Here is an 18,286-nt window from a genome sequence, read left to right as displayed (position 1 = left end):
GTTGCTACTTATCAATTAACTGAACTCCGTGTAGGAGAATTCTCAGTTTAACCATTTAAAGGCTAAATCTTTTTTGACACTTGATGCTTACAAGTAAAAATCCTGTATTTTCTGCTAGAAAATTACTTGGAACCCCCACACATTATATATATTTTTTTAGCAGAGACCCTAGGAAATAAAATAGCGATTACTGCAATATTTAATGTTACACGGTATTTGCGCAGCGGTCTTTCAAACACATTTTTTGGGGAAAAAAATATACTTTAACAAAAAATAAAACAAACAGTAAAGTTAGCCCATATTTTTTTTTTCATCCAAAAGTTTTCATTACCTGTTTGTGTAATTATATATATATATATATATATATATATATATATATATTGTAATACACAAACAGGTAATGAAAACTTTTGGACGAAAAAATAAAAATATGGGCTAACTTTACTGTTTAGCCCAAAAGCGCCTGAAAAATCGGCTTAACATATCGGCCCAAAAAAATTGGCATCATAAATCGGCTATCGGCCGCCGCGATTTCTAAATATCGGCATCGGCCAGAGAAAAACCCATATCGGTCGACCTCTAATTGAAAGCAGAGAATAGTAGATTTTTTTCAAAAACATTATGAAGTGGGGGGAGCAGGTAGGTCATGCTCTAGCGGCGATAGCCCGTCAGGTATAGACGCTATTAAAAATATAAATGGAACAATAATAAATGGCACAAGTATTCAGAGTACATTTGTAGATTTCTACACTTTATTATGAGTCCAGAACAGTAAATGCAATGAATCAAAGTAAACAATTATTTGGAAAAATAGGATTTTTGTACTCACCGTAAAATCCATTTCTCTGCCTTCATAGACGGACACAGCCTTCTTTGACATTAGGGTTATGCTTCTTCCTACCAGGAGATAGGCAGAATTCTACAGCACTTAAGGTGTTAAAACCTTTCCTTCATGCCGCTCCTCCCAGGGGGCGTGGCTCCCCCCAGGCATAACCCACACCCTGCTCTAGCAGCCTCAGTTCGTAAAAAAGCAGTACAAACAAAAGAGGGGTGGGTGCTGTGTCCGTCTATGAACGCAGAGAAATGGATTTTACGGTGAGTACAAAAATCCTATTTTCTCTTTCGTTCATAGACGGACACAGCCTTCTTTGACATTAGGGACGTCCCCAAGCAGTGTCAATTTTTTTTCGAGGGGTGGGAAAACAACACAGCAAACCAGGTTACACCCCAAACAAAACCGGAGTTACTCAACGGAGGAACTCCAACCTTAAACTGCCGCCTGTAACAACCTGCGGCCGAAGGAGGCATCAGAAGATGCACTCACATCCACCTTATAAAACTTTGAAAAAGTGTGGACCGACGACCAGATCGCTGCCTTACACACCTGTAACACAGAGGCTTGATGTCGGAAAGCCCAAGAGGCCCCGATCGCCCAGGTCGAATGCGCCGTGACCCGAAAAGGAGGCGCCCGCCCCTTCAGGGCATAGGCCTGAAGCACAACCTGTCGGATCCACCTGGAAATGGTGGCCGACGAGACTGCCAGGCCCTTACTGGGACCGGACACAGACACAAACAGTGAGTCCGACTTCCGGAACGGAGCCGTCGCCGACAAGTAAACTCAAAGGGCCCGAACCACATCCAGAGAATGTAAAGTGGCCTCCTTCGGGTTCTTCGGCTGAGGACATAAGGATGGAAGAACAATGTCCTCGTTAATGTGAAAGGCCGAAACGACCTTTGGAAGAAAAGAGGGCTGCGGGCGCAGCACCGCCTTATCCTGATGGATGACCAAGTAGGGGGCCTTGCAGGACAAGGCCGCCAGTTCAGACACCCGTCTGATAGAGGTAAAAGCTACCAGAAAGACCACCTTCTGTGCCAGAGTCAGCAAAGGGATCTTCCGAATGTCCTCAAAGGGGGTACGCTGAAGCGCCGAGAGGACCAAATTCAAGTCCCATGAAGGCAGTGGAGGGCGCACCGGAGGGGCCACATGGCGGACCGCCTGCACAAACGTGCGAATCAAGGAGTGCGCCGCCAAGGGACATTGAAAATAAAACAGCCAGAGCAGAAATCTGACTCTTGATCGTGCTCAAGGCAAGAGCCTGGTCCACTCCCCGCTGCAGTAACAGCAGGATCCGGGACACCACGTATGTATGGGGGTGCCACTTCATCTCCTCACACATAGAGATGTATGCTTTCCATGTATCAATGGTAAATCTTCCGAGAAGTGGACTTCCGTGCATGCAGCATGGTAGAGATCACCGGGCCCGACAGGCCCCGGTCCTTCAGTACCTGGCTCTCAACAGCCACGCCGTTAAAGCCAGTGACCGTAAAGCAGGATGGAAGATCGGACCCTGAGACAGGAGATCTTCTCTCAGGGGTAGACGCCAGGGGGCATCTGCCACCAGACGTACCAGGTCCGCGTACCAAGAGCGACGCGGCCAGTCCGGGGCGATCAGGATTGTTGGAATCCCTTCGGCTTCCACCCTGCACAGCAGGCGAGGGAGGAGTTTTAGAGGAGGGAAGGCATAAATCAGGCGATAGTGACCCCAAGGAGCCACCAACGCGTCCGCCCACGGGTCTATTGACCTGGCCACGAACCGTGGCACCTTCCGATTGAGACGGGACGCCAGAAGGTCCAGGTCTGAATGGCCCCTTTTTTGGCACAGGCTCTGAAACACCTCCGGGTGGAGAGACCACTCCCCTTGATCCAGAGTTGTGCGACTGAGGACGTCATTTTCACAGTAAACCATGCATTAAATGCATTTTTTGCTGTGAAAATGACAATGGTCCCAAAAATGTGTCAAAATGGTCCGACGTGTCCGCCATAATGTCTCAGTCACGAAAAAAAAAAAAAAAAAACACAACACTGATCGCCGCCATTAGTAGTCAAAAAAATTAAAATAAAAAATTAAAATGCAATAAAACTATCCCCTATTTTGTAAACGCTATAAATTTTGCGCAAACCAACCGATAAACACTTATTGCGTTTTTTTTACCAAAAATAGGTATAAGAATACGTATTGGCCTAAACTGAGGAAAAAAAATGTTTTTTTATATATATTTTTGGGGGATATTATAGCAAAAAGTAAATATTGCATTTTTTTCAAAATTGTCGCTTTATTTTTGTTTATAGTGCAAAAAAGAAAAAACGCAGAGGTGATCAAATACCACCAAAAGAAATCTCTATTTGTGGGAAAAAAAGGACGCCAATTTTGTTTGGGAGCCACGTCGCACGACCGCGCAATTGTCAGTTAAAGCGACGCAGTGCCGAATCGCAAAAAATGGCCAGGTCCTTTACCTGCCAAAAGGTCTGGGTCTGAAGTGGTTAAAATTGCGCACACTCATGGAATGGCGCCAAACTTCGGTACTTAAAAATCTCCATAGGCGACGTTTTAATTTTTTCTACAGGTTACTATTTGAGTTACAGAGCTAGAATTGTTGCATTACATATGTGGGCGGGACTTACATGCGTGTTCGCTTCTGAGCGCAAGCTACCGGGGACAGGGGCGTTTAAAAAAAAAAATATGTATTTTATATTTACTTTGTTTTTTTATTTTTACACTTTGTTTACTTGTAATAGGAATCAGTGTGACAGGTCCTCTTTATGGAGAGATGTGGGGTCAATAAGACCCCACATCTCTCCTCCAGGCTTACAAGCATGAGATCATGAAAAAAAAAAATTCACAGATCTCATGCGCCAGCCGCGATTGCGTCTTTGTTTACTTCCGGGTACCCGTGCGTGACGTCATAATGTCGTTCCCGGGCCTCTGACGGTCACCATCTGGTCACCAGTCATCTCTATGCTTTCCAGCCAGCGCCGGCCGATTCGTTCTCAGGGCCCCTGATGGCACGGGAGAGCCCGGAGAAGCACCGGATGGTGGTGGGATGTCCCCTCCCGCTGCGTATAAGAACGATCAAGCGGCGGAACTGCTGCTTTGATCGTTCTTATTGTGCAGAAAATCGCCGGCTGAAGATGGTGATATTTGAATGATGCCTGTAGCTGCAGGCATCATTCAGATATCACCGAACAAAGCCGAGGACGTCATATGACATCCTTGGTAGGCAAGTGGTTAAAATGATTTTATCATTTGTCATCTCCCTGCTTGGCCTCATTATATATATTTTTTATTCTAACACCCTAGACAATAAAAAGACGGTCGTTGCAATACTTTGTCACACCATATTTGCGCAGCGGTCTTACAAGTGCACTTTTTGGGGGAAAAATACACTTTTTTTAATTAAAAAAATAAAACAGTAAAGTTGGCCCAATTTTTTTTTATATATTATAAAAGATAATGTTACGCCAAGTAAATTGATACCCAACATGTCACGCTTCAAAATTGCATTCGCTCGTGGAATGGCGACAAACTTTTACCCTTTAAAATCTTCATAGGTGATGTTTAAAAAAATTCTACAGGTTGCATGTTTTATGCTTCAATTATGTTTATTGAAAGACATAAAATAGTACAAAAGCATCTCAACACATTAGCATGCGTTAGCAAACGCAATCAAAGGCCCATACAGCAATTATTTACAGGGGTTGACAAATTTGCTTGGAATCTAGGAGCCAGCTAAAAAAGTTAGGAGCCAGAAAACGCACCCCGTCCCGACGAGCTTGCGCGCAGAAGCGAACACATACGTGAGCAGCGCCCGCATATGTAACCGGTGTTCAAACCACACATGTGAGGTATCGCCGCGATTGGTAGAGCGAGAGCAATAATTCTAGCCCTAGACCTCCTCTGTAACTCAAAACATGCAACCTGTAGAATTTTTTCAACAACGCCTATGGAGATTTTAAAGGGTAAAAGTTTGTCGCCATTCCACGAGCGGACGTAATTTTGAAGCGTGACATGTTGGGTATCAATTTACTCGGCGTAACATTATCTTTCATAATATTAAAAAAATGGGGATAACTTTACTGTTGTCTTATTTAATTAAAAAGAGTGTAATTTTTTCCCAAAAAAGTGCACTTGTAAGTAGGGCTGCAACTAACGATTATTTTCATAATCGATTAGTTGGCCAATTATTGTTTCGATTAATCGGATAATAGCCTTAAAAAATAATTGCATTTTTTTTTTTGGGCCAATTTGTTGTTGGGCAGATTACAAAACACAAATTGCGCAAAAACACATTATATGCTTTTCTGCAGCTTCTCCATTGAAGTATATTGAACCAAAAAAAACAAAATAGCACAGTTTTGCTATAAAAAGTCCTTGCCCTTTCCAAATACGCAGCAGCTGAAAAAAAATCATGGATGTGAATGTGTCCCATAGGAAAACATGTAAATGAACTATAGTGTGTTTCTGCAAAAAGCACCAAAAAACAGAGGTGTGACCCAGGCCTGAGATGTTTAGTAACATAATGGGGATAAAAAAACAAAAATAAAGTACAAAAAGAGCAAATAATCGCTACTGTAAGGCCGTGTACACACGGGCAAACATGTACGATGAAACCGGTCCGCCGGACCGTTTTCACTGTACATGTCTGCCCGGGGATTTCTGTACGATGGCTGTACTAACCATCGTACAGAAATCCGCGCGTAAACAATATGCGGGGCGTGTCCGCGGTGATGACGCGGCGACGTGGGCGGGCCTGCCAGTTAAATGCTTCCACGCATGCGTTAAAGTCATTCGACGCATGCGAGGGATGGCGGGCGCTCGGACATGTACGGTAGGTCTGTACAGACGACCGAACATGTCAGAGCCGGCAGGATTCCATCGGACTGTTTTAAAACAAGTCCAGGAATATTTGTCCGTTGGGAAAAGGCCCGGCGGGCAAATGTTTGCTGGAATCCTGTCCGCTCGGTCTTACACACGACCGAACATGTCTGCTGAAACTGGCCCGCGGACCAGTTTCAGCAGACATGTTTGGTCGTGTGTACGGGGCCTAAGGGGTTAATTTTTTTACTGTGGGACAGTGAAAGTAATATTTACAGTAGCGATTTGCCTTTTTGTACTATAAAGAACTAATTTAATTTTTTTTAACCCCATTATGTTACTGGCCGATTAATCGATTAGTTGTTTCGGCCCTACTTGTAAGACCGCTGCGCAAATACGGCGTGACAGAAAGTATTGCAACGATCGCCATTTTATTCTCTAGGGTGTTAGGATAAAAAATATAATGTTTGGGGGTTCTAATTAGAGGAAAGAAGATGGCAGTGAAAAATGACATTAGAATTGCTGTTTAACTTGTAATGCTTAACTTGTAATACCAACGGCCACCACCAGATGGCGCCAGCTGACAAAAAAAATATATATATATATTTTATTTCTTTTTTTTTTTTTGCCCCCCCTTCCAAGCCAAGTCGCCAGGACCCTATTTCTAGTCGCCATGGCGACCGGGATTTGTCGAGCCCTGATTAAATACAACATAAAGTCCAAGTATCAACAAAATTTGGCAAAAAAAAAAAAAAAAAAAAAAACTCATGGGCATGACCCAAAGTGCATCTAAATAAAAATAACAATCAGTGCTAACCCCATGGACACCAAGTCTTACAGGCCGAGTATCCCCGGGTACAAGATCATAGGCCCATCTCACCATCAGAACTATAACTTCAGCATGAGGACCAGTGTTTGAGAACTCTTGGGAAAGAACAGAGAAAGGTAGAGGGAAAAGAAAAACAGGAGAGCAACCGTCCAGTGCCCCAAAGTCAATCTAAAACAACCATAACTACGTCACCAGCGTCCTTAAATCATTAGTGAGACATCCAAGCCATGGGTCCCATACTCTATGGAATAACTTCATTTTATCCTGGACCAGTGCCGTCAAACGTTCATTCAACATCAGCCAGGATAATTTTCGTTTAAGCTGATCGAATGGCAGGGCGGCGGATCGCCAGTTTCTAGCTATTGTAATCTTCGCCGATATAAAAATGAAAGTAAGCAGCCACCTTTGGGCCTTGGAGGCCTCCACAACCCTGCCACCCAAAAGAGCCTGTTTTGCTGATTTAACCATTTTCAACTGAGTCAGAGAATAAATAAAATTATAGACCCTGATCCAAAACCTCCTAACCTTAGGGCATGTCCACCAAATATGGTATGTGGTCCCAACCTGGCCACAATCCCTAAAACACTGGGGGGTGGCTCCAGGTACAAAGGCAGCGAGCCTAGCCGACACCATATACCATCTGAGGAACACTTTACAATTAGCTTCTATTATAGATGGGTTTATAAGCGATTTAGAAGGTTGCATGTTTTGAGTTACAGAGGAGGTCTAGGGCTAGATTTAATGTGCTTGCTCTACCAATCGCGGCGATGCCTCACATGTGTGGTTTGAACACCGTTTACATATGCGGGCGCTACTCACGTATGCGTTTGCTTCTGCGGGAATGGGCGCTTTTTCTGGCTCCTAACTTTTTTAGCTGGCTCCTAGATTCCAAGCAAATTTGTCAAACCCTGAGAGAATATTTGTGTATATATATATATATATATATATATATATATATATATATATATATATATATATATATATATATATATATATATATATATATATATATATATATATATATATATATACACACACACACACACACATACATACATACATACATATACACACACACAACCTTTTTTTTTATATTATTGGGCTCCACTCCTGCCCAGGACACTAGCTACATGAAGTTAGCATGTTATCCCAGTGGGGTTCCTCTTCCAATCCAAACACATGCAGGTAGGTGAAGTGTACCCTGTGTAGACTGGCAGTGCACATGGCTAATCATATTCTACACTGACCCTACCAATCATAGAGGACCCTACACATATCTATGTATACTTCCATTCAGTCCTGTCCAGCTCTTGACGGATTTTAGGCCAGCGCTCATTTTGGATAATTTTTCAGGCGTGGGAGGTGGCATGCAGATTGTGATCACCCATGTACATTGCCACTTCATACAGACAGGGGACCATCACCTACCAACATGGCTTTGGAGTGTGCCCACACCAAGAGAACATCCAAACTACATGCAGATAGCTTCCTGGCCCAGATTCAAACCAAGTGAGGCAAGTCCCAACAACTAACCTACTGTTATACCTGTATATACTGACAGTATTATCTATAAGATGGGTTTCAAATGTTTTGACAGGGGCGCAGTTTCAGTACTTGCCATAGGCGCCATGTTCACTAGATACGCCTGTTTTCATGGCACCTACCAGTAACTTATTATAAGCATATGGAAAGGTGCAAGTTTAGACTCAGGGTTAATACTTTAATGGCAGGCTTTACACAACTATGGTTCACACACTATATGACTGGTGTTGTGGATGAGACCTAATGGAGGACATGCAGCTTTGTAGTGTACCTAAGGCCATATATTTTCTTTTTATCGCATGATGCCAGCCAGGCAGACTTTATGCAAGTGTGAGGATGGCAGCCTCCATGTTCCTTCACATGTCCAGGCGCCTCAATGAGATTCGTACGATATTGGAGAGGAAAGGGACCAGAAAGCCCATTACAGACTACATGTAACGAAAGGCTCAGCCGCCCGACACCTCCAGGCAGTCACAACAACTGCTGAACACGACATAACACACGGGCCACCTCAGTAATACTTCAGTTACCTCACACTCACGCCACAGGACACAGAAAACACGTCTTCGTTTACCAGCGCGCTCTCCACCGCCCCTCACACGCTCTCGAGTCTTCTCAGGGATCTCTCGCGAGAAGATAAAAGACAAAAAGTAGCACGCGAGATGACTCCGCCCCCGCGCGCCAAATTCCCGCTCAGAGGCCTGTTGGGTGTTGTTAGTCTATAGCGCCACTAGATGGCGCGCTAGGCGACGAAAAATTCTAGACGCGTGTTCAAAGGAATGAATGTGAGAAGCATCCAAAAAACAAATCAGCAGCTTTCTCTATGTGTTGTGTTTTCTTTCTTTAATTGTATTTTTTGCAACTGCAACAGGGTCATGCTTAGGCTGGGGGTCACATGGTTATGTCATAGTTCTATTAGCTGGAGTTTCATATTATGTGTAAATGCAGTGCAGGGAACCCATTGGTTAGAAAGTTGAGTACCTATGGAGGACTCCTAGGTAACAAACATTGCAACTTTTAACCACTTTGACTGACAATTGCGAAATCACGTAATGCTTTCTTTTGGTGGTATTTAACCACTTAAGACCCAGACCTTTAGGCAGCTAAAGGCTCCGGCCAGGTTTTGCGATTCGGCACTGCGTCGCTTTAACAGACAATTGCGTGGTCGTGCGACGTGGCTCCCAAACAAAATTGGCGTCCTTTTTTCCCACAAATAGAGCTTTCTTTTGGTGGTATTTGATCACCTCTGCGGTTTTTATTTTTTGCGCTATAAACAAAAGTAGAGCGTAAATTTTGAAAAAAATTCAATATTTTTTACTTTTTGCTATAATAAATATCCCCCAAAAATATATAAAAAAAAAAATTTCTTTCCTCAGTTTAGGCCAATACGTATTCTTCTACCTATTTTTGGAAAAAAAAATTGCAATAAGCGTTTATCGGTTGGTTTGCGCAAAATTTATAGCGTTTACAAAATTGGGGATAGTTTTATTGCATTTTTATAAAAAAAAATGTTTTTTACTATTAATGGCGGCGAACAGCGATTTTTTTTTGTGACTGCAATATTATGGCAGACACTTCGGACAATTTTGACACATTTTTGGGACCATTGTCATTTAAAATGCATTGTTTACTGTGAAAATGACAATTGCAGTTTGGGAGTCAACCACAAGGGGGCGCTCATGGGGTTATGTGTGACCTCATGTGTGTTTACAACTGTAGGGGGGTGTGGCTGTAGGTGTGACATCATCGATTGTGTATCCCTATAAAAGGGATCACACGATCGATGACGGCGCCACAGTGAAGAACGGGGAAGCTGTGTTTACACACAGCTCTCCCCGTTCTTCAGCTCCGGGGACCGATCGCGGCATTCCAGCGGCGATCGGGTCCGCGGGTCCTGCTTTCCCGTCACAGAGCTTCGGACCGGGGCGCGCGCCCGCGACCCACTGCTGGGTACTAGTACAGGACGTACCTATACGTGCATGTGCCCAGCCGTGCCATTCTGCAGACGTAAATGTGCAGGAGGCGGTCCTTAAGTGGTTAATCACCAATTGTTTTTTTATTTGTTGCTCAACAAATAAAAGAAAAATACAGAAATTTCTTTAAAAAATAAGATTTTCTTTGCTTCTGTAATAACATTTTTGTAATTAAAGTGGTTGTAAGCCTAGGTTCACATTGGAGCAGTTTGTCATGTGATTTGAGAGATCAAATCGCATGACAAGTCGCAGCCTATTGGCGGCAATGGCACTGTTCCAATCAGTGCAACACCAATTTGCGGCGCCGCACTGATTTGCAAAAGTAATTCCTGCACTACTTTTGTCAATTTCAGATGCGATTTCAAAAGACATCTGTGTATGAAGCCACACAGATGTCTATCAAGTAGCACCTGAAAAAATAACAAACATGTCATACTTACCTCCAGTGTGCAGTTAATTTTGCACAGAGTTGCCCCCCGATCCCCCTGTTCTGGGGTCCCACGACAGCTCTTGCGGGTCCTCCCCGCAATAGTTAAATTCCTCTGGAAAGCTCTCTCTGCCACCATCCCCCCTCTGCCACCATCACACCCAGTCTCCATCACACTCTGCCACCACCATCCCTCTGCCACCATTACCTTCTTTGCCACCATCACCCCCCTCTGCCACCACCACCACCCCCGACACCAATGCACCATTCCCCTCTGCCACCAATGCACCATTCCCCACTGCCACCATCATCCCCTGCCACCAATACACCATTTTCCTCTGCCACCATCACTCCTCTGCCACCACCACCCCTTGCCACCAATGCACCATTCCTCTCTGCCACCATCACCCCCTGCCAGTGGCGGCCCGTCCATAGGGACGCACGGGCGCCGCCCCCCCTCCCACAGTCACACAAAAAAAACAAAAAAACGGGCCCTTTAAGAACTTTTATTCGGCTAAAATGTCATTTTGACATTTTAACCGCAGTTCTGGCTGCCGTCTATAGAGGGCGCTGCAGCGCCACCCCCTCTCGCAAATAACACACATTCGTGCATAAATGCACGAATGTATGTTATTGCTGGTTGCCAGCTGCCTGGTCAATTTATGTAACCAGACGCGGGACGCCGGTTACCCGAATAGCGGCAGCTGGTTGGCTGAGGGGAACTGCCTATCAAAGGCAGCGGCTCTGATAGGCTTTTCTCCGGCTCTCAGATGTCTATACTCGGAGCACAAGCAATCTGCGCTCCTTGCATAAGACAAACGGCCGTTTTCAGCCAATCAGGTTCCTGGATTCTGGTTATCAGGAACCTGATTGGCTGAAGCTTCACCACAGCGGCAGAAGACATCGAGGGAGGACATGGAATCTTCAGGTAAGTGCTTTTTACAGGGAAAGGGGCACAGTGACATCATGGGGCACAGTGGTGACAAAGGACACAGAGGTGACAATTGGCACAGTGGCATCATGGGGCACAGTGGTGACAAAGGGCACAGAGGTGACAATGGGCACAGTGGCATCATGGGGCACAGTGGTGACAAAGGGCACAGAGGTGACAATTGGCACAGTGGCATCATGGGGCACAGTGGTGAGTGACAATGGGCACAGTGGCATCATGGGGCACAGTGGTGACAAAGGGCACAGAGGTGACAATTGGCACAGTGGCATCATGGGGCACAGTGGTGAGTGACAATGGGCACAGTGGTGACAAAGGGCACAGAGGTGACAATTGGCACAGTGGCATCATGGGGCACAGTGGTGACAAAGGGCACAGAGGTGACAATTGGCACAGTGGCATCATGGGGCACAGTGGTGAGTGACAATGGGCACAGTGGCATCATGGGACACAGTGGTGACAATGGGCACAGTGGCATCGTGGGGCACAGTGGTGACAATGGGCACAGTGGCATCATGGGGCACAGTGGTGACAATTAAAGGGCACAGTGGTGACAATTGGCACAGTGGCAACAATTGAGGGGCACAGTGGCTGCGTTTGATGGCATGGCACAGTGGTGACAATTGATGGAACAGTGGCTGCGTTTGATGGCATGGCACAGTGACTGCGTTTGATGGCATGGCACAGTGGTGACAATTGATGGCACAGTTACTGTGTTGCATGGCACAGTGGTGACAATTGATGGCACAGTTGCTGTTTGATGGCATGGCACAGTGGTGACAATTGATGGCACAGTGACTGCATTTGATGGCATGGCACAGTGGTGACAATTGATGGCACAGTTGCTGTGTTGCATGGCACAGTGGTGACAATTGATGGCACAGTGACTGCATTTGATGGCATGGCACATTGGTGACAATTGATGGCACAGTTGCTGTGTTTGATGGCATGGCACAGTGGTGACAATTGATGGCACAGTTGCTGTTTGATGGCATGGCACAGTGGTGACAATTGATGGCACAGTGACTGCATTTGATGGCATGGCACAGTGGTGACAATTGATGGCACAGTTGCTGTGTTGCATGGCACAGTGGTGACAATTGATGGCACAGTTGCTGTGTTTGATGGCATGGCACAGTGGTGACAATTGATGGCACAGTGGCTGCATTTGGTGGCATGGCACAGTGGCTGCGTTTGATGGCACAGTGGCTGCATGTGATGGGCACAGTGAGGCTGCAATTTTTTTTTTTTCGTTTGCGCCCCCCCCAAAAATTTTGAGCACCAGCCGCCACTGCCCCCTGCCAGCATCACACCCTGCCTCCATCCCCCCTGCTTCATCACCTGCTGTCATCGTCGGCTGGGCTGTAACTACGTCCCCCACTCCCCCCGGTCCCTGGGGACTCTGGATTGCCTGGCCCTGGATGCAAGGCTCCTTCATTCCGCCGCGTGCTGCTCCAGTGCTACTGGTTAGTGATACAGATTTTAAATGCTGGCGTGCCGCCACATCCTGGCGGGATGTGCTAATACATCACTCATCAGTGAAGCACACCACCACCGGGCATGGGAAAAAGTGTCTTTTTACGCGGCTGCCCATAATAATACGGGCGGTTGGCAACACTGGCTGGCGCTCTCCCGTGTCATACAGTCGGCGTCCAAAGCCGCCAAGTGTATGACTTGCCCCCCAGCGGCCGCATCATTGGATTTGATTGACAGAAGCGGGAGCCAATGGCTGCACTGCTATCAATCTATCCAATCAACGCCAAGACTCCGTTCAGAAGAGGACGCCGTGGATGCGCAGAGCAGGTGAACCGGCTCAGGTAAGAAAAACGGGTGGCTGGGGGGCCTGTGATTGTCAGGTGTTTTTTCACCTTAATGCATAGAATGCATTAAGGTGAACAAACACAAACCTTTACAACCCCTTTAAGTACGTTTTCTCCTTCACTGACTGGCAGCCTTTATGGGCTCTGATGAGCAGCACTGATAGATGGCACTGACAGGCATCGCTGATGGGCAGCGAAAGGCATCGCTGATGGGGCTGCACTGATTACCAGTGCAGACCCCCAGTCAGGAGAGAAGCTTATTGTCTCTCCTCTATTTACACTCTGTCGGCGTGAATAGAAGAATGCCGATAACCACTGATCACATGTAAAGAGCCTACATCATATGCTCTTTACCGTGATCAGAGATGCAGTGCTTTGGAGCGACACACCGCACTACCAATCGCTGCGCGCCCCCAGGAGTGTGCACGAGCAGCTTGTTCTGAAGGACATCTTGTGACGTCCAGTCAGAATGGGAGAGCCACCGCTCGGCCATCGTTCTGCTATAGACCGGGTGAGAAGGTATTAAAGTGGAACTTCACTCTCCCAATCAACAATTTTTATGTTTAAACCTTATGCTAGCAGCATTAGTAAATAGGAGTGCAGTGTATCCGGAAAGTATTTACAACGCTTCACTTTTTCCACATTTTGTTGTTACAGCCTTATTCCATAATTCATTAAATTCATTATTTTCCTCAAAATTCTACAAACAATACCTCATAATGAGAACTTGAAAGAAGTTTGTTTGAAATCTTTGCAAATTAATAAAAAATAAAAAAAATTAAAATCACATTTACATAAGTATTCACAGCCTTTGCCATGACACTCAATAATTGAGCTCAGGTGCATAATGTTTTGACTGATCATCCTTGAGATGTATCTACAACTTGATTGGAGACCACCTGTGGTAAATTCAGTTGATTGGACATGATTTGGAAAGGCACACACCTGTCTATAAAAGGTTCCACAGTCAACAGTGCATGTCATAGCACACACCAAGTCATGAGATCCAAGGAATTGTTTGTAGATCTCCAAGACCGGATTGTTTTGAGGCGCAGATCTGGGGAAGGATACAGAAACATTTTTGCAACATTGAAGGTCCCAATGAGCACAATGGCCTTCATCATTCGTAAATGGAAGAAGTTTGAAACCACCAGGACTCTTCCTAGAGCAGGCCTCCCAGTCAAACTGAGCGATCGGAGGAGAGGGGCCTAAGGCCGCTTTCACATTGGACCGGGAGCCGCAGTGGCGGTATATCGCCGCTAAAAAATAGCGGCGCTATACCGCTGGGATTGCCGCAGAATCGGCTGCTATCGTGCAGTATTAACCCCCGCTAGCGGCCGATAAAGGGTTAATACCGCCAGCAATGCGCCAAAGGGCAGGGCCGCATTGCGGGCAGTATTGCCGCGGTTTCCCATTGTTTTAAATGTGAAGGAGCGGTATACACGCCGCTCCAAAGATGCTGCTGACAGGAGATTTGGTCTCCCGCCAGCGCATCGCCTCAGTGTGAAAGCCTCCCGGCTTTCACATTGAGGTAGCTGGGCAGGAGTTTTTCAGGCGGTATAGCAGCGCTATTTTTAGCGCTGTACCGCCTGAAAAACTCAGTGTGAAAGGGGTCTTGATGAGGGAGGTGACCAAGAACCCAATAATCACTCTGACAGAGCTCCAGCATTTTTTCTGTGGAGAGAGGAGAACCTTTAACAAGAACAACCTTCTCTGCAGCACTCCACCAATCAGGCTTGTATGGTAGAATGGCCAAACGGAAGCCACTCCTCAATAAAAGGCCCATGACAGCCCATCAGCAGTTTGCCAAAAAGATTGAACTCTTTGGCCTGAATGGCAAGCCTGGAGGAAACCAGGCACCGCTCATCGCCTGGCCAATACCACCCCTACAGTGAAGCATAGGGCTGGCAGTATCATGCTGTTGGGATGTTTTTCAGTGGCAAGAACTGGTAGACTAGTCAGGATCAAGGGAAAGATGAATGCAGCAATGTACAGAGACATCCTTGATGAAAACCTGCTCCAGAGCGCTCTGGTCCTCAGAAGGTTCATCTCCCAATAGGACAACAAGACCCCTTTTACACTGAGGCGCTTTTTTAGGGGCTTTCACGCTAAAAAAAAAAGCACCCGAAAAGCTCATGAAAACCAATTTCCATTAAAATCAATGAGTGCTTTCAAACTGGGGCAGTGCGCTGGCAAGGTGGTGAAAAAATCCGCCCTCTCCATTGAAATTAATAAAAAGCTCTTCAAAAGCACCTGAAAAGCTCTCCAAAGGCTCTTCAAAAGCGCTCAGTGTTTTACTGGCAGTTTAGAAGTGCTGAAAGGGGCCTTAGCACACAGCCAAGATAACAAAGGAGTGGATACAGGACGGCTTTGTGAATGTCTTTGAGAGGCCCACACTTGACCTGATTGAACATCTCTGGAGAGATCTGAAAATGGCTGTCCACGGAGGCTCCCCATCCAATCTGATGGAGCTTGAGAAGTCCTGCGTAGAAGAATGGGAGAAACTGCCCAAAAATAGGTGTGCCAAGCTTGTAGCATCATACGCAAACAGACTTGAGGCTGTAAATGGTGCCAAATGTGCTTCAACAAAGTATTGAGCAAAGGCTGTGAATACTTATGTACATGGGATTTTTTTTTTTTTTTTATAAATTTGAAAAGATTTCAAACAAACTTCTTTCACATTGTCATTATGGGGAATTGTAGAATTTTAATTAATTGAATCCATTTTGGAATAAGGCTGTAACATAACAAAATATGGAAAAAGTGAAGCGCTGTGAATACTTTCAGGATGCACTGTACATCATATTTACTTGTTTTAAACTTTTTTACATTTCTTCAGTTACTTCCTGGTTTCCAGGCCTAGGCAAATTATGTCATATATCCCAGGAGAATGTAGAAGAGAAGGAGGGGTTTTCTCAGCACAAGCATGCATGCGAGTATGCTTAGCTAAGGGTAGATGGACTCCAGGAAGTAAATGCTACATGAATCATTTGCCCTTATGCAAGATGGCCATAGCCAGAAAAGCTAGGGGTGTTTTTCAAAGGGATATCTTAGCAAAATAAAGCATGGATGGATGGGGGGGTTTGCTTTCAATATTAAAACTAATTAAATAGTGTTTTTGGTTTGTGGTGCTCAGATGCAGTGTAATTTCACTTTAACCATAGTGGCATGTGTCTAGGGCCAGCCTTGAACTTTAGACTCCTTATTTACAGAGTTGGTTTACATTCTCAATGCCAGTCACACATTTGTAAAATGTATTACACAACATCATTCTGAGGTCATGCGTGCACGCACACACATGCGCAGTCATAAAAAAACACAAGACACATCAAAAGTCTAATCACAAACACAACACGTGCGGTTTTGGTGCGATTCCATTAAAGTCTATTACATACAAAACATGGAAAAAAAGTCCTGACCCTTTCCAAAAACGCATACCATAGGAAACTATGTTAAATGGACTGTGGTGTGGTTCTGCAAAACACACAAAAAAAACACATAGGTGTGAACCTAGGGTAAGACCTTGTTTACACTTGCAGTTGGGGGGGGGGGGGCAGATAGAGAGGAATTAGAACACCTCTCAGGTTTTCTATTGCTGGCTGTGTTCCTGTTGGTGAGAATCAACTTCTCTGTCCTGGCAATATTTATCATTAAAGTGGAGTTCCACCCATAAATATAACATTACATCAGTAGTTTTAAAAAAATGTCATTAGTCCTTTACGAAATTTTTTTTTTTTTTTAGATGCCTTCAAAGTGTTGTTGCTAGGCAGAATAGTTAATCTTCCCACTTCCTGCACCTAGGTGCTTAATGCTTCCTAACCTACACTGCACAGACTCCTGGGAATGTAGTGGGTGTAACTTTCCAGGAGTCTGTGCACTCCCCAGTCTCAAAGAATCATGTGACTTGGACAGCACAGGTGCTGAAACCTGATCTGACACTGCTTGTGCAGCACTGAGCATGTGCGAGATCTGCAAGGCTGAAATCCAGGAAGTCATACAGTCTGGCTTCATGATGCCCACACTTAAGATGGCCCCAGTCAATTTCTATTTTATAAAGTGTCTAAATGCTGTAACAACCTAACAAAACGGACCTTAGTTTACAGACTAACTTTACTAGAATACATTAAGCTTGTGTATTACAGGGGTATTTATATATAAAAAGTGAAATTGTGGCCGGAACTCCGCTTTAAGAGTGGCAGTAAAAGAAAATATAAAATTTTGAGTTGTCAACAGAAAAGGAATAGAGGGGAAATTTTCCAATGGGCACACTGGTCAAGATGACCGTGGTGACAGCTGAGAATTTCTTATGCCGCGTACACACGATCATTTTTGGGGTTGTAAAAAACGTTTTTTTTAAATGTCATTTAAAACGATCGAGTGTGGGCTTCAGAGCATTTTTCGGGTTCTAAAAAACGACAAAAAAAAATTTGAACATGCTGTATTTTTTCACAACATTTTAAACAATGTCGTTTTTAGAGTTGTAAAAAATGATCGTGTGTGGGCTTTAACGACGTAAAACATCAGTGCATGTTCAGAAGCAAGTTATGAGACGGGAGCTCGTTCTGGTAAAACTACCGTTCGTAATGGAGTAAGCACATTCATCAAGCTGTAACAGACAGAAAAGCGTGAATCGTCTTTTACTAACACAAAATCAGCTAAAGCAGCCCAAAGCGTGGCGCCATCCGAATATAACTTCCCCTTTATAGTGCCGTCGTATGTGTTGTACGTTACCGCGCTTTGCTAGAGCATTTTTTTTTTCACTATCGTTTGTAGGCAAGGTCGTTTTAATGATGAAGTTGAAAAAAAAATCGTTTTTCTAGAGGCTGAAAAACTTTGTTTTTTACAACCCGAAAAATGATCGTGTGTCCGCGGCATTAAACTTTAAAGACATTTTTGATCAGTTTCTCTTGTGGCTATGGGACACAAAGGGGTTGATTTACTAAAGTCAAATCCACTGTGAACTAGAAGTGCAGTCGCTGTAAATCTGAGGGGAAGATCTGAAATGAGGGGAAGCTCTGCTGATTTCTATCATCCAGTCATGTGCAAGCAAAAATGCTGTTTTTTATTGTCCTTGTATGTCCCCCTCAGATCT

At 44.9% G+C, this 18,286-nt stretch overlaps 1 protein-coding gene across 2 annotated transcripts in view; it reads right to left on the bottom strand.

Annotated features, from left to right (window-relative positions):
• Positions 1–8,649, bottom strand: part of STK31 (serine/threonine kinase 31) — a 369,252-nt gene extending 360,603 nt beyond the window's left edge. For both annotated transcript variants that reach the window (XM_040352870.1, XM_040352874.1), the window contains exon 1: positions 8,556–8,649. The gene's annotated coding sequence lies outside the window, so the exon portion shown is untranslated. The remainder of the gene's footprint in view (positions 1–8,555) is intronic.
• Between the last annotated feature and the right edge of the window lie 9,637 nt (positions 8,650–18,286).

This window comes from Rana temporaria, chromosome 5 (genome assembly GCF_905171775.1).
Source record: "Rana temporaria chromosome 5, aRanTem1.1, whole genome shotgun sequence".
Taxonomy (NCBI): domain Eukaryota; kingdom Metazoa; phylum Chordata; class Amphibia; order Anura; family Ranidae; genus Rana; species Rana temporaria.
Note: the sequence above shows the minus strand (reverse complement) of the source record. Positions and strands in the feature narration are given on the sequence as shown.